General features: G+C 46.0%; 2 long non-coding RNA genes across 3 annotated transcripts; both read right to left on the bottom strand.

Moving 5' to 3' along the window:
• Positions 1 to 291: 291 nt before the first annotated feature.
• On the bottom strand, positions 292 to 2,141 carry LOC135374271 (uncharacterized). Its single transcript, XR_010416817.1, has 3 exons — positions 2,068 to 2,141; positions 1,632 to 1,710; positions 292 to 1,539 (listed from the first exon to the last, which is right to left on the bottom strand). It is a non-coding gene; the product is annotated as an uncharacterized LOC135374271 (long non-coding RNA).
• An 8,897-nt stretch (positions 2,142 to 11,038) lies between these two features.
• On the bottom strand, positions 11,039 to 12,367 carry LOC135374272 (uncharacterized). 2 transcript variants are annotated; one of them, XR_010416819.1, is made up of 4 exons: positions 12,282 to 12,367; positions 12,042 to 12,189; positions 11,899 to 11,980; positions 11,039 to 11,824 (listed from the first exon to the last, which is right to left on the bottom strand). It is a non-coding gene; the product is annotated as an uncharacterized LOC135374272 (long non-coding RNA). The 2 variants fall into 2 exon arrangements; XR_010416818.1 differs by having other exon boundaries at positions 11,899 to 11,962.
• Positions 12,368 to 17,459: the final 5,092 nt, after the last annotated feature.

Here is a 17,459-nt window from a genome sequence, read left to right as displayed (position 1 = left end):
TACACACCCATGAGCCAAAAAAATAATAATAATAATTTTACTGCATGCATGCAGAATATGTACTACATCAGTTTGAACTGAAATGAATGAACAGCACAACTTTTATGTACAGGACACAAATATGTACATGAGCTATATACAGCGTACAGGACATATGGCATATTGAATATGCATCCATGCAGAATATGCAATGCAGCTATATAGATATATACAAAATGCAGCTATATACATATATACAAAATGCAGCTATATACATATATACACAATGCAGCTATATACATATATACACAATGCAGTTATATACATATATACACAATGCAGCTATATACATATATACACAATGCAGCTATATACATATATACACAATGAAGCTATATACATATATACACAATGCAGCTATATACATATACAGTCAACCTTCAATTTGTGAACCTTTGATTTATGAATTCCCTCGTTTTATGAACACGAGCACTGGGAACCAAACTTTTTACATTCATTTTTCCCTCGTTTTATGAACCTCGATATTCGAATAATGAACGGAATTTCTGGGAACCAACTAGGAGTTGCCCGGCGTTTTTGCCCTCAATTTATGAACGGATCGTTCCGAGGTCAACAGAAACCTTCAAAGGGATAATTCCGTGGTCTTATGAATGACGCCTGAACGGACAAAACGTTTTCCAGGTATTGCACCCTCGGTTCTTAACCCCTCGAAATCCGAACAACAAACGGGTGTTCCTGACCTCAGTTGATGAATAGGGTGGTCACTGTCACCCGAAGATTAATAAACGGAGGTTAAAAATCCCGGAGGAAATCCGAGACCAGTCCAGTGCGAATGTGGTGACATCTCTTATTTCCAAGATTGACAAAGCGGAAGGCATGGTCCAAAGCAAAATTAAACAATTTAGCATTGCATAGTAAACAGAGTGTGTATGCGCTAACGTCTGTTCTTTGTGAGATTGATACAGCAGAAGGCATGGTCAAAAGCAAAATTACACAATATATGGCATTATAAACACAATCCCTATTCGGAAATCCTGTTGCATTTGCTCGATAGTACTCAGTTAACTGAATTTTCGATTTATGAATCCCTCGATTTATGAACGATTTTTCGGGGAACCGAGTGTGTTCATAAATCGAGGGTTGACTGTATACACAATGCAGCTATATACATATATACACAATGCAGCTATATACATATATACAATGGATCAAGCATTCTATATGCTACTGGATATTTTCATTTCCTGTGGCACTTCTGACAAACCCATGGTGCCGAACTTCCTAGACTTCGTTTGGGTATACGCACACAAGCGACGTTGTACCACAGCAAGCAACCATCACACGAGACACACTCCTCATCTAAAACATCCCTACGTACATTACACTTCCATATTATATTTGACCTTTTGGTGTCGACAACATTACAGACTGCATCCCAACCGTCAGCTGTGAAATATTTCGATATATCACTAACGTGAATTCTGTCGTCAAGGACAACTTCCGACACTCTGCTTGGAAACACTTCCACATCCTCCTCCCCTGTAAAAATTAAAGGTGCACATGTCAAAATGTAAATCTCATTTGGCAGCTGAATGCCGGTTAGAAAGAATATACTTCCGACAGGTACTCACCCAATAAGGTTCCTCCAGACAGTGCCCCTTCCGCTTTGCATTTGGACACGAAGCACTCCAAGACTTTAAGCTGTTGTGTCTGTAGTGGAAGATCAAAAAAATCCGACAGGGCTACACTTTTCAACCTTTCTCTGAAGAGCACTCTTGGTTTGGCAATGCTCTGTGACACCGTTGGTACACTTTGATGATCCCTGTGGCACATCATCAGTGGAAACAGCTGCACATGGTGTGCTACCAGTAGCTTTTCTTTTTCTTGGCAAGCCAATGACTGTTTTCGAGGAACCTTTTGGGCGGCCACGGACTTTCATCTGTACAGGCATTCTGATTCTGTCCAGTGTGTCAGCAGGGGTAGCATTGCAAACCATTAAAGGAACGGGTGCACTATGAGATTATTCTCAGATGAGTGGAAAGTGCGTTTGGGCAAACATGTGCGTACCTTGAAGGACCGGCAGCCACGAGCTCGGTCAGAGTGGCATCAGAGGAGGCAGCAACAGGGAGCTCACAGGGCCTATAGAGAATAGATGCACTATGAGACGCTATTCTTAGATGAGTGGAAAGTGCGTTTGGGCAAACATGTGCGTACCTTGAAGGACCGGCAGCCACGAGCTCGGTCAGAGTGGCATGAGAGGAGGCAGCAACAGGGAGCTCACAGGGCTTATAGAGAATAGATGCACTATGAGACGCTATTCTTAGATGAGTGGAAATTGCGTTTGGGCAAACATGTGCGTACCTTGAAGGACCGGCAGCCACGAGCTCGGTCAGAGTGGCATGAGAGGAGGCAGCAACAGGGAGCTCACAGGGCCTATAGAGAATAGATGCACTATGAGACGCTATTCTTAGATGAGTGGAAATTGCGTTTGGGCAAACATGTGCGTACCTTGAAGGACCGGCAGCCACGAGCTCGGTCAGAGTGGCATCAGAGGAGGCAGCAACAGGGAGCTCACAGGGCCTATAGAGAATAGATGCACTATGAGACGCTATTCTTAGATGAGTGGAAAGTGCGTTTGGGCAAACATGTGCGTACCTTGAAGGACCGGCAGCCACGAGCTCGGTCAGAGTGGCATGAGAGGAGGCAGCAACAGGGAGCTCACAGGGCTTATAGAGAATAGATGCACTATGAGACGCTATTCTTAGATGAGTGGAAAGTGCGTTTGGGCAAACATGTGCGTACCTTGAAGGACCGGCAGCCACGAGCTCGGTCAGAGTGGCATCAGAGGAGGCAGCAACAGGGAGCTCACAGGGCCTATAGAGAATAGATGCACTATGAGACGCTATTCTTAGATGAGTGGAAAGTGCGTTTGGGCAAACATGTGCGTACCTTGAAGGACCGGCAGCCACGAGCTCGGTCAGAGTGGCATCAGAGGAGGCAGCAACAGGGAGCTCACAGGGCCTATAGAGAATAGATGCACTATGAGACGCTATTCTTAGATGAGTGGAATGTGCGTTTGGGCAAACATGTGCGTACCTTGAAGGACCGGCAGCCACGAGCTCGGTCAGAGTGGCATCAGAGGAGGCAGCAACAGGGAGCTCACAGGGCCTATAGAGAATAGATGCACTATGAGACGCTATTCTTAGATGAGTGGAAAGTGCGTTTGGGCAAACATGTGCGTACCTTGAAGGACCGGCAGCCACGAGCTCGGTCAGAGTGGCATCAGAGGAGGCAGCAACAGGGAGCTCACAGGGCTTATAGAGAATAGATGCACTATGAGACGCTATTCTTAGATGAGTGGAAAGTGCGTTTGGGCAAACATGTGCGTACCTTGAAGGACCGGCAGCCACGAGCTCGGTCAGAGTGGCATCAGAGGAGGCAGCAACAGGGAGCTCACAGGGCTTATAGAGAATAGATGCACTATGAGACGCTATTCTTAGATGAGTGGAAAGTGCGTTTGGGCAAACATGTGCGTACCTTGAAGGACACGAAACACGCTCTTTCTGTAAATAGGAAACAGAGGCGTCGGTTCGTTACCGAAAACACTATCGAAATGGTAGCCAATTTCCTCCGATCTTTGCCACTACACGGTAACTGTGCAACTGCAGTAAAAGGGCTAACGTGGACGAGAAATAATGAAGCACTTGTGCCAAAGTGGTATTGCAGTCACAATCTCACACTGAGCCTCACTGAGATCACTGGTTCCAGCCTCAGAACATCAGTTGCCAGCAAATGCAAATCAGCAAATGCCACACTGTTAACTAGGTAACAATCACCACGGAACTCTTCAGTAACAACGTAAACAATGGACCGCCATAACTAGACTTGGAGTATAGAATCATGAAGCCACGAAAAGCCGTAGCTGTAATCCACTCAGAAGTACGAAGGCGCGTACACGTCACAGTGCCCGGTCGGGCGCATCTACGTCATAAACATGGCTGCGCCCATGTGTGTTTCGGAATGAATTACCTGTCTTTTTGACGTGATAAGAGACCGAACTGCGATAACGGTGGTGCATTTTCGGGACAGTTCAATGTGGGCTTTCAGAATATAACAACCGTTTCAATAGTTGAAGATATCGGCATAGCTGACCTTTAAACTGGAACCACTTTGAAAGTCAGAGTGGGTTAGACAGGACCCGCTTGGGGTATCACATGAGGAAAGGCAATCTAATCCAATCCGTACCATTTGAACGATTTCAAAGTTGCGTCGGTTGGATAGAGCAATGCAATGGAGCTACTGAAACTGCCCAGCATCGTATTCATGCGCATATAGAAGGTGAAACTGAATGAAACCGCCATGGCCGCTTATATCACCTGCTCGCTTGGATGGAGAACAACGGAGAATGCTGCTTCTGCTAATTTCAGTCTCCATTTTGTTAACTTCGCTTCTTGGAAGGGTGAGCTAGTGGACCAACTTACAGTTCGAACATGACTAATATGTGACTGAACTTTTCCTTGAACATTTCAGATTTGGCTTTCTTCATGCTGCACTTTAATATTGGATCTCGATATGTCCCGAGATTCATATCGTACCTGGTCACCTTAAGAAACACGGTCAGCAGCTAGTCATATTGTCTGTCCATTGTTCGATACCTTGTGATATTGAAACGTGTATACGTGTGGAACACTTCCCGACAGTGCGCACGAGTCAACCTGGATGCCACTTTCAAGGTATGTATTTTCGTAATAAAATAGTGTGTTGCTCAATACCTCATTGTGTGTGCGTTTTATGTATGTCGAGAAAGGGTGAGACTGTTTCAGTTTGGACTTTGCTGGCGGCACGATTCACTTGTCCATGTCAGGTTGGAAGCTTGAAATGAGAAGTGACAATGTTTGACGTTTGTCTGATCTCGTTCGTACGTGGCGAAGGCGCATCGCATCGCATATGTACCGCATGCACAAAACGGTACGTGCGCGCTACTTCATATTTTATCACGTGCGCCGTACCTCTTGAATCATAAATTTTTTAAAATGTACTTGTTGTTCGTGTGGTACAGCTTGGGACAAAAGTTTACGGAACACGTCACTGGCGTATTCCTTCATCCCAGCGGCCCCCTGTTAGCTATAAGGAAGACGTCGAGTAAGAAACGGGTGACCGGCTGTGTTATCCACCTTCCAGTATGTGTGTCCGCTCGTCTTTGCTGCTAGAGCGTCTCTCCAATGGAGAAATGTGACACCCTAGTGTTCCGTAAGCTTTTGTCCCAAGCTGTACGTAACCGTTACTGAGCGTAGAGTGTAAGCTGGAAACTGAAGTGGACTCACTAGCAAGTGGTTCTGCAAGTGGAACCATTTGCAAATAGGTCCCAAAGTGGAAAAGCATAGGTAAGTGGTTTCCGAAGTGGAACCACTGCCAAGTGGTTTCCAAAGTGGAACGGCTTCCAAGTGGACTTTAGAGTGGACAATTTTTAAGTGGTTTCTCAAAGGGGTATTTGCTTCATAAACAACTTGCAGATATTTTCCACCTGAGTTAGAGCTAATTGGGACCTGCCACGTTAATCAGCACACTCCAGAGAGTCATTACACTAATTAGGGAGCATCGAACTCATGTCCAGACCAAGCTGTGAGTTGTGGGCAACGAGTCCATAAAAAATAGATAGAAATAGGTAGAGAGACACAATTTATTCGAAAATCAACGACGCCGTGGTGAAGAAACCCCTCCGGAACTCCCGAGTCACCGCGCCCACCATGTTGCTTGTTGGCACCCGGTAGTTGCAGAGATCGAAGACAGGTGGCCATTTAGTTGCAAGGCATCACACCGGATGGGGCCACCATCATAGCTCTATGCGAGAAAGACAGAACAAGAAGATACTAGCGGCAGGTAAAATTGCAACACTGCTCAACAAGTCTAGGCGTGCCCGAGCGCGGGGAAAAGGCCTAACCGCCACTCCTAAACAGCATAGGGAAAACGCTACATATCATGGAAAAGGCTTAGGGCGACTGGTTAGGCCTAAATCACAGTCTCACCGCACAACCTTTCGTGTGGTACGAAACCGTTACTGGGCGTAGGGTGTAAGCTGGAAACTGAGGTGGACTCACAAGCAAGTGGTTCTGCAAGTGGAACCATTTGCAAATAGGTCCCAAAGTGAAAAAGCATAGGTAAGTGGTTTCCGAAGTGGAACGGCTTCCAAGTAGATTTTAAAGTGGACAATTTTTAAGTGGTTTCTTAAAGGGGTATTTGTTTCATAACCAACTTGTAAGTGGTTCCACTTGCAGATATTTTCCACCTGAGTTAGAGCTAATTGGGACCCCCCACGTTAATCAGCACACTCCAGTGAGTCATTACACTAATTAGGGAGCATCTAACTCACGTCCAGACCAAGCTGTGAGTTGTGGGCAATGAGTCCATAAAAAAATAGATAAAGACAGAGTGGAGAGAAACAATTTATTCGAAAATCAACGACGCCATGGCGAAGAAACCCCTCCGGAACGTCCGAGTGACCGTGCCTGCCATGTTGCTTCTTGGTGTTGGCACCCGGTAGTTGCAGAGATCGAAGACAGGTGGCCATTTAGTTGCAAGGCATCACACCGGATGGGGCCACCATCATAGCTCTATGCGAGAAAGACAGAACAACAAGATACTAGCGGCAGGTAAAATTGCAACACTGCTCAACAAGTCTAGGCATGACCGAGCGTGGGGAAAAGACCTAACCGCCACTCCTAAACAGGACGGGGAAAACGCTACATATCGGGGAAAAAGCTTAGGGCGACTGGTTAGGCCTAATTACGGTCTCACCGCACAACCATTCGTGTGGTACGTAACCGTTAGTGGGCGTAGGGTGCAAGCTGGAAACTGAAGTGGACTCACAAGCAAGTGGTTCTGCAAGTGGAACCATTTGCAAATAGGTCCCAAAGTGGAAAAGCATATGTAAGTGGCTTCTGAAGGTGAACCACTTCCAAGTGGTTTCCAAAGTGGAACGGCTTCCAAGTGGATTTTAAAGTGGACAATTTTTAAGTGGTTTCTCAAAAGGGTATTCAAAAGGGTATATAAAGGGTTCTTTGCGCATGGTTATTTGTATAAAGGCAGCGCGCAGTGCGCTCGCGTCATCAATACGTGAAAATGTTCAGCTACCACGCGTTACAAAATTGTCCCCGTATCCACGCTTTTTGAGATGAAGTGGAGAATGAATGTTTCAACAAGGAGAGTCCCCGTAACGAGCTCGTAATCACTTCTTTTTGCTACGTGATAGACGTGGTAGGCTTTGGCAGTATAGAAGAGGTCTCGCCAGGGCCGCTGCAGGAGATGGCCGCTGCAAGAACGTCTGTATGACGTTTCCTGACGGACCCCTGGGACTGATGAGCAAATTTTGGAGCTCGATCAACACCGAATTCAACGACGTCTCGGCAGATATCGTAGACCTTCTCGCTTGTGCCATTCCTCATATTAAAGGGGTTGTGAATCCAAATACAAATATTACACAAAATCATGTTTGAAATGTAGATTTATGGGTGCCAAATATCTCCGTCGAAACGCTTTCACGCTGCGCTCCCGCGCCACAGAGTCCTCCACGGCGCTTTGAATATGAGAAGATCCTTTCACTCTTGGCTCGTCTCCTCCTCGCCCGATCTCGGTATGACGTAGTAGCGAGCGCGCCACGGAAATGCGGAGTTCGTGCCCTCATGACGCCGCCTGTAAACAGGGACGCGGCGAGCGCTGGGACGCGACGCGGCGAAGTGAAATGAGCGGAACGGCTATGATGTAGCGCCATAGAGCTGCTGGTCAAGGTGTCACTTCCCGCCGACTTCATGGAGCTGCCCGGCACCGTTTGGCGCCACGGTCGGCAGGGGCCTAAAAAATTTGAGATTTTAAAAACTCTGTAGCACAAAAAATAATAGGAGGTTGTACCTTGTGTACGAAGTGCATGGAGTGAGGCGTACAGACTCTGCCAGAGACAAAGTTCTATCCGTGTAGTTTCTCAACCCCTTTAAGTACGCCCTGTGAAAGCAGCAACATTCGCAAGCAGTCTACATCGTGAACTTTGTCACTGATTTATTGCAATACCGTTTGGTTATCGAAATGCAACGCATTAAACAGTCCGAATAACTTTGATGAGACTCTGTGTTTTTTTCACTGAACCATCTTCATTGAATACATACAAAGACGTCTCTTGAGTTGGTCGATAGATGCCTGCACCCTCCCTGACTTGCCTCAACAGAAAAGGCAAGAAAAGGTATAGGGAATCTTCATCGCAGCGTCGTCATTATGCGGGTCACGATACCAGAACGATGACGGAACGGTAATTCTTTTCATATACCCATTCCGCTACCACACTGCCATGATGACCCGTGCTTCTCCAGTCTGCGAGAGAGAGAGAGAGAAAGAGAGAGAAGTATATCTCTACTAGAACTTTTATTCTCGATTATATGCCCGTGCACGAAGGACTTGCTCTTTGTTTCACGGTCACTCGATCCCTGACGACGACGACGCTCTGGGGCTCTCTTCCAGGTTTTCCGATGCTGCACAAAGAGAGAGAGAGAGAGAGTACTATCGTAAACCTATACACGTCAAAGCACCATCATACCGTACCGTATTCGCAGCTTCCATAAGGGAAGGAGTCCACGGCATCCACAAGATAGTGCTTGTCGTCGTAGGGGACCAAGCTCTTCTTGACTCTAGAAATGGTGTACATTGTTTGCTTTATACTCTAGATGGTACACTGCTTCTGAGAGACTGTCCTTTCGTTGAATAGAGAATCTCGGTACACTTCGTGCAATAAATGTTTCCTCACCACGTGTTTCTTGACTCCTTTCGCTCTCGCGACCTGTTTGTGTGTCCCAGCCACGAGAATGCTGTACATTTTGGCTCAGATGGCTACGACTTCTTGAATAACACCACCTCCCGTCTCATCTTTGAAGTACCCCATCTGATTCGCGTGCTCGTCGTTGAAAAGTGGGTGGTCCGCGGGGTAGGATGACAGATCTAAGTCGTCCTCAATTTTCATCGGCTGCTCTTCCAGGCTTTCACACCTGAGAGAAAAAATTATGCTGTCCGTATTGCTATAGATCAATTGCACTGGACACGTCAGGCGAGAAAAGAGCGACTCGTAGATGAAGCTGTACATTCGGACTTTGGATATCTCTAGAATGGCAAAGCCCACATAAAGAGTGTGCATCCATTCGATGCGACGCTGTTTCATTTCGTACAAGATGCACTTGTCACTCAGAATGAGAAAATGGTGACTGTCGACGGAGCTAGCTTTTTGGAGTGCGCTTTCTTTGTCGTAGACTATAGCATACCTTTTCATTCGGCTCACATTTTGTAGCGTCTTACTGAACGTATTGTTCGACGTGGGTTTGTACAGAAGTCGCTCAAATTTTGTGGTCGCGGCATTCCTCAACGCGACGTTTCTCTGCACGAAGGTTCTCAAAAAATTGTCTTGGCGAAACGAGATGATGCTGTGAACATGTTTTATTTTCATGCCCAACCTCACGTACAGAGCGAGCAATGCATAATGAACGACGATGCATTCTTTGTCATTGCACGTCAGCAAGAGTTTCTCTGTGAGAGGGGCGTTCAGCACCAACACGTGTTTTAAGTCTCGCTGGTAGGGGGAGAATTCATTCTCGTCCACGCACCTGTGTTTGGGTACCAGGGGAAAATCCCTGGTGAGCGCGTGCAGTTCTTCGGGATACGACAAGTCTGCCATGTACACGTAACCCACTTCCGAATCGTGAGGAATGTTGACAAAATCGATCCCGCTCCACCTCGAAGGGTCAACGCACTCAAAACCACCTGTTGGGAAATGGAAAGTAATCGCGTACCGGTACAAACTGTTCACGTCGAGGTACTGGATCAAAGTCTTTTCTTGCTGGGGGTCGTAATCGTCGCTCACCTCGTGATTAGCACGACAGTGTCTGTGGAAGCTGTTACAAATGCCTCCCCTGATTCCCTCTCGATCGTTTCCTACAACTCACGATCGCTCATGAGCTCGAGTTTGACTCTGGTGAGCCTTAGAGGGCTGCCCCACGCGTAACTGGCGAGGGACACGGTACGTAGGATATCCATCCCATCCGTCTCTAGCGCAATTTTTCTGAAATACAGCACGACGTCGCAGAGGTGAAGGCGTCGAGCGTGATGCAGAGGTGCGTGTAACCGCCGAAGTTCTTACAGTCGAACAATTCGAAAATGTCGAGGGCGTACTGATAGTCCTTGTCCATGATCTCTTGGTCGTTCATGTCACTTTTGAAAGCTTCCTTTGACAGTAGTCTGGGCAAATTGTACGCTTCTAAACTCTCGACGAAGGTGTACGGTTAAATGCCTTTCCTGAGGAGGCGCCAGAAACGGTCACCATACATTTGACGGGTAGAATGAAACGCGCGCTCGCCACCGCTGGCGAGGAGGGTTTCCACAAGGTTCGACAAGGACAGGTTTAAAAACTGCGTGGTACCGCGGAAATGAAGATCGCCAATTTTCAACCCTGTTATCTTTTCCGTATTCGAAGCTAAGGTCCACGACTCACCCAGATTTAGAACGTGCAAGTGGCAGAGAAGGGAGCTTAAATCGTATTGCAGGTTGTGCACGCACACGACGAGTTCTTAGGTGTTACGACACGTAAGGTTACACGTATCACACTGCGTCGCGACAAAATTCGAAGAACCGGGCTCTACGAAGCGACCCAGTAAAGCATAAATCTCCCTGGGATGACTGCAAGACATCCTTACCAGGATATGTGGACTACCTGTGGACGACCACAATCCTCCCGATGATGTCAGAGTGGACATCCTATGGATGTTAAAACAAGCCTCCATATCATGTCACTGGGATGTCTTTCAGAGACATGATCTGGCACCTTGTTGGGACGTTTTTATGTTATGCTAGGTGTATATACTTTGAGCAATGTCATGATGCAAGTATGTGGTTCAGCTTCAACGTTTATTGGTGTACTGACTGAGTACAGTGAGAGAGCTGTTCATAAAAATACTCTAGACTAGAATGAATTAAAAGTAAGATAGAAAACTACAATAGTACCACAGCAGCTAGGAGCTTATACATATGCTGGGTTTATAAGCATTTTTAGAAAAATGGAGACAAAAATATACAGGTTGTGTAGAGAACGAGGTTATGCCATATTGTACTACATAGCATGTAACCAGAGTAGCAGAGGCGCTGCCGTGGTAACACACGTTTATGGGTGTGTTCCCTATTGACGGGTGATATCAGGTTTGATGTGATTGGGGACACTGTCTTGATGCTCATGTTAACACGTGGAGCTGCTCTGATACTAATGTTAACAGAGATGTTCAGGCTGATGTTAACACTAGAGCCGCTCTGATGCTGATGCTAACATGAGGGCTGCCTTGATGCTGATTGGGCACAATAGTTGCATTAATGGTGGTTATGACAATCTTGAAAATGCTGCTGTATGGCCAGCAACGGCAAGCTATTCACCACCCCTCCCAGTCGCTGTCTACATGCTTTCTGAAATGTTCTGCGAAGTAAGCCGCTCATGTCCCACGCTCATAACCCGCGCGAAACAGTAGATAGCAGCAAGAAATCACTTTATTCACCATTCACGAGTACGTACCTCTGAAAGCATCCCCATTCATCATCAACATGCCTGAGTGCTCGTCTCACGCGGGCACAAAATTCGCAGTGATCGGACGGTGAACAACAATAAAAAAAGCACATAGATTCTCACTTCCGGTCCAACTTGTCTTTCTCAAAGAATTTGCAAATCTTGTAATGACGTGCATGAGTCTCCGCCACATTCAACACAATGCTTGCGTCTTTCTTCCTGGTGCACGTTGCGCCATACACACCTAACCTGCAAGAAATATTTTTTCAGAAAACACGATGACAGCATAACCATGTGCAGTAGGTGTCAAGACATATACACACCGTCTGCACAAAGTCGCTCACGGTTTCATCTTGCGTTCCATCTCCCTATCGTTGTTCAGATTGCCTGCAAACGGAGTGAAATCTGCAATGACAATGCATGGCACAGCCGAACATATTATTTCACAGTTATATTGATTACACACCTGACACGGCAAAAATCCTGATGGCGAAGAGCGACTTTGGCTTCAGGTACAGGTACGCGTCCTCACTTGACATTTCAAACGAGCCTGACTGGTCTGCTGGGGGTTGGCAGAAACATTTCCCCTTACGGGCTCTTTCTCGGACGGGTTGCTAGAACGACAGCATAAACTGGGAACGACAGTACAAACCCTCTAATAGCTGCACACCTAGCAGAACAATAATACGCTCGAGATCATGCGTACCACTCGCGGCGATGAGAAACGTCCGTACAGCCAAAGCGACCGAACAAAACCAACAAAACTGCACATGCGCGACAGACAGCCTACAAACACGCCTACAAAACAAACACGCGCTGGCTGGTGGCATGGTGGACAGGCAAGGACGCGGGAGTTCGTGTTGGCGTGCAGCCAATGCAGCCATCGCGGCCCAAGAAGCAAAAATACCAAACTGTACACAATAATTTTTGTCCATTTAAACTGAAAAATCTTGTATCGGGCACGTGCCTGGTATCATGCATATCTTATTCCACTGTAGTGACACTCACCCCCACCTTAGAACCACATTACGTCCAGAGCAGAATGTCAAAATACAATCCTCAGGATGTTATGCAATTGACAGCCTTTGTGACACTACCTATGGATGTCCTAATGATGTTTAAATTGGACGAGGATGTCTGGACCAGATGAGGACGTCCATGGGCTTCTTATGGTTTATTGGGGAGTGTGATCGTGATGCGACACCTTTTGCGTATGTTGGTTAAATTCGATTCCACAAAATTCGCAGTGCGTCGCGCTCTTCTGCACAGTGCGTTTGCCTGCACTGACGTGTTCATCTAAAGGTTCGTCACCGTCGTCCGTTTCAGGTATTACGAAAGGTGGACTACTAGCTCTGTTGTCGTCGTCATCTGAACGAACGACTGAACTGTTACCGAGATTCTTTATTCTAACTTCGTGCTCTCTTTCTACGGCCACGAGCATGGCATCGATGGGGTCGTACTGACATAGAGACAGCATGGCACTGCGGTCACACAAAATCAGTACGAGATTCCCCCTCACAAAAATAATGCTCGCTTTTCCTTGCGGTTGAGGAATGCTTGAGGCTGATGATGAGAGGGTGGGAGGAGTCCCTGTGTGCGTGTTTAGTGACAGCGGCTTGGCTTCCCGACTACGAAACCAAAGCTGGAGGCTAACTCATGTATAACCTCTCACGATAAATAAAAATAGGTTGTGTGTACTCTCATTCCGTCTCGGTCATGACTCCCGAGCAGAGGTTTGCCAAGGAACACGTTCGTTTCAAATCGGTCGTAGCTGTACTTGAAACGTTTTTCACCCAGTTCTTGCAAGAAGTTGAAGTAGGGAATTTTGACGAGGTCGTTCTTAAAGCCGTACTCGGCTCGCACTTGCTGGCCGTCCCCGGAGAGCATCGAATGAGACAGATCGTAATGGATTGGATGTTGCCGAGAAAGTCAGACGTGGCGAGCAGGGTGACGCACAATTTGGAAGGCACCCTTTCGGGGTAAACGTTTTCAAAGTGAACGTCCAAGCTCCCGGCACTCAAACTCCGCCCTTTGGTTTCGAATCCACGTAACACGTAGATGGCTGGCGTGGTCTGAAGCCACCGCGCGTATTCCAAAAACAGGGAAGGTGCCAGCTCGTTCATCTTTTTCAAGTGTAATGTCATTTCTTTAATGTCCACCTCATAATTGTACGTTTTCTTGTCGTTGGGGGCCGACATGAGTTTAAATTCGTCGTTGTTTAACAGGAACACGACGCGAATTTCGACGGCAGGTACCATCAGGCGCGGCTGTTGGAACTGGTCGGTATTGATCTGTCCGACCAGGTTAAGAGGGAATATGAGTGAGGCGGCATCTCCGATTCACGATTTTTTCGCGTGTAGATGGCGCCACACGAACGTAGGCGTCTCAGCCTGGAGGAAGCTGTAACCATTACCCTTGGTACAAATAACTCACTCCTCCGCAGGGTTGTGTAGTCCCATAAACACGTGTGACCTCCTTGACTATTGAGATGCAGGATCTCACGTCATGTTTGGGTTGCCAAGGTCAACTCAGCTACAGAAAAAGAAGGAAAGAAAGAAGGAGGTCCCAACGAACGCCAATCCTTCCCTCTTGTCCCTTTGTGGACTGCATCTGGTGACTTCTTGGTTTTGTTCTGTCTGTTCAGCTGAGACTGTTCTGTTCAGCTGTGTTGTTCGTAAACGACAAAGGTCTGAAAATAACCAGTGCCCTCCTCTCTTCGGCAGAACAAAACAAACAAATAAATAAAAAAGCAGAGGACACTGATTGCCTGCACCGTATGCGTACGACGCATTCCACGGAGCTTTGAACTCTTTTACAACAAACGGCGTCGATCAAACGACGTTCGATGAAATGGGCAGACACCCAGTTTTAGTTTATTTACTTTGTGCCTATGTGCAAGTGAACCTAAATTTGGTCCTTTCAACGTACATGTCTCCTTCGAAACCTAGACAGGCTATCAGAAGGCCAAAACTTAAAAGGCCGAAAAATTAAAACATCGAACAATCAGAAGGCCGAAAATTCAGAAAACCGAACTATCAGCAAGCCGGAAAGCCAGAAAACCGAATTATCGTAAGGTCGAAAAGTAAGGAAGCCAAGATACGGAAACTGTTATTCCAACTGCGATAAAAAATGAGGTCTACAAATGAATTAGGATAGTCTTCTTGAGAATTAATACAGGGAATAAATCATTTCACCCAACTTCCCTTTAGATAACGTCCCAGTAAACCACCGATGTCCCATGGACGTCCTGAAAAGATCCCGAAGTCCTGATCCGCGAAAAATGTCCCAATGATGTAAATAAGACGTCATTCGAAACGTTCTAGCGTTGTCTAGCCAGGATGTATTTTAATGATATCGCTGGGACTTCGAAATGGCGTCCCGATCGGATGTTGATTTAGAAGTAGAATACAAACATACTTTCGATGCTCATTATATTTTTGTATCCTTATGATAACGTTCAACAGCGTGTAGCAAGAAACTAAAACAGTGACACAAATTTTTATCCGTGTTACCGAAGTGGCAACACACAAATATTATTCATCTGAATTTACAAAGAAACTCCCGACATGGTCCGAGCTTAGCAGATGTACCACAGTATCTAGCTTCTGTTTCCTTTTACTGTAGTGCTAATAAAGGTAGTTGGGAAGGCCGAGAAGACCTCGATATCTCTTGCAATATCTCCATGTAGAACGGAACACACACAATTACATCTCCAGATGTGCTTCCCTGCCGGAACGAGAAGACATAACATCATTGAATTGTCGCAACAATTCCAACGAGACCAAAGACAAATCAGACAGTCAATTCGTTCATTATGTAACCGTCAGGTACAAGTTCCTCACTGACAGAATCAGGGTTTTTGAAGAGAAGCTTTACCTTCGCGACATCATGTTCCAGTATGTTGTGTGGCGAAGACCGTACCCACGGAATAAAGAAGCAATTCAATGAATTGGCTTAATGGATATAAATGCTAAACGCTGATTTCCACTTGATTTAATGTAATCCAACATGTTTTGTACACACTGCACCAGTTCAAAGAATGCGAAACCAATTGAAGGAATTGGCCTAGAGTATCAATAAAACAACAACTTTATTTCTAAGGTTAATAATGAGGAGTTTCGTCGCTAGTGTGGATACCCGAGCCCACTGGCATAAAATGCGATGAAATGTGCCCCTTCACCATAAGGATCGAAGTCCTGACGTGTCTAAAAAGACCAAAAAAGCTCTCATCACAGAGTGTTGATGGGCTGGAATTCACCAGGGGCCAAGCAATTTTCATAGAGATAGAAAGGGTGAAATTCCGGCTCTACGCCGAAATAAATCTTTTAAAATAAAACATTAAAAATCCACGCTCAAAATTCCACCCTTCGAAATCCATTTTCGGAAATAAACCGTTTAAAAATACACGTCCTCAAAATAAACGCTGTTAAAATAAATCATGGTTAGGCTTAGGAAGGTAACGCTCCGTATCAAAGTAGTTATAGCCGTATGGGCGACACGATGTTCATTTCGGCGAAACATGCTATTATGATGTTTCTTACTCATGTTTGTATTGTTATCAATTACATAACAACTTAGGATTTCGAAATATCCAGCTTAAAAGTGATGACGACGATGCGCGTATGAATACAGGACACGCACACTTGATCATACCTGGGTAGTAATAGCATTACTGTAATGAAATTACAGTAATAAATTACTTTTTCTGGTAATTTGTAATGTAATGCATTACTTTTGATATTAGGTAATTTGTAATGTAATTTAATTACATTTGGGCTGTAATTTTAATGACATTACTCATTACTTTTTACAAAAGAATCGAGTGTGTGTTCTGTATTGGCAGTGGCACTTGGCAGAAAGAGAGTTGGGGGACTGGCGAGTGAAAAGAATTCCAACGGCACTATGAACGGTGACGCACTCAATCGGCACGTGGAACGTCAATTCCCTTTGACGAGCCAGTTGCCTTAGGCTTTAGTTGCCGTTTATTCTTCAAAGTTTATTTTTCGGAGTTTATTTCGACGGCGTGGATTTTCTCACGATTTATATTGAAGAGTTTATTTTGCAAATTTGATATTTAAGAGATTTATTTTTGAACGTTTTATTTTACATGATTTATTTCGGCGTCATCCCGAAATTCCAGCTGACTAAGGATCTGAGAGAGCGCGGTTCGGGAAGGTTGGTAGCATGGACAAATAAGAAGAATGTGCCCAGGTCCCCTACGGCACCGTAGTGACATCATCGGTCAGAATAGATCAGATATGCATAGAGATTCCAACTGAGCACTGCACATGCCACTTAAAGTGGCGGTTGATACCGCGGCGTCTTTTAGCCATCCAGTGATGGTTTAACCCCATCAGAGTGACATCGCGGTGTTTCGGGATGGGTTCCCGTGTCTAATATCTTGGCCTGCAGCGGCGATATCGGGTTGCTGTTTCTTGTGACGAATTTCCCTTCCATCCCCCTACGCGTGCACCTTGCGGCTTGTGAGAAATCCTGGCGGTTGTCCAGATATTTGAAAATTCTAGGCAACCGTCGGTGCTTCTGACACCTTCAAAGTCTTGTAAATCCCGCCCGGACTTTTGGACCGAGACCAAAATTCAGGTCCGAACGGGCCTGGATTAGCTGTGTGATCGCGCAAATCACACAGGAACTGATCTGTAGTGGTTTCGAACTCGTAGGCGGAGACGCGTTAGTAAAATTCGTTTTTCCGAACTTCAGTGCCCTTGTTGGAAAGAAGTTCGCCTGGGACAGGGTTTATACTTGGTGAACCCACTGTTCTCGACGCGGAGCACGTGATAAAATTCACCGCGTCTCTCTAAATTTAGCAGTTCTCGAGTTAGAGGATTCCGCGTTCACACTCCTCCCAATACATGGGACCAGCGGC

Source organism: Ornithodoros turicata, unplaced genomic scaffold, assembly GCF_037126465.1.
Source record: "Ornithodoros turicata isolate Travis unplaced genomic scaffold, ASM3712646v1 Chromosome52, whole genome shotgun sequence".
NCBI classification, from domain to species: Eukaryota; Metazoa; Arthropoda; class Arachnida; order Ixodida; family Argasidae; genus Ornithodoros; species Ornithodoros turicata.
The sequence above is the reverse complement of the archived record's forward strand: the minus strand, read 5'-3'. Positions and strand labels throughout refer to the sequence as shown.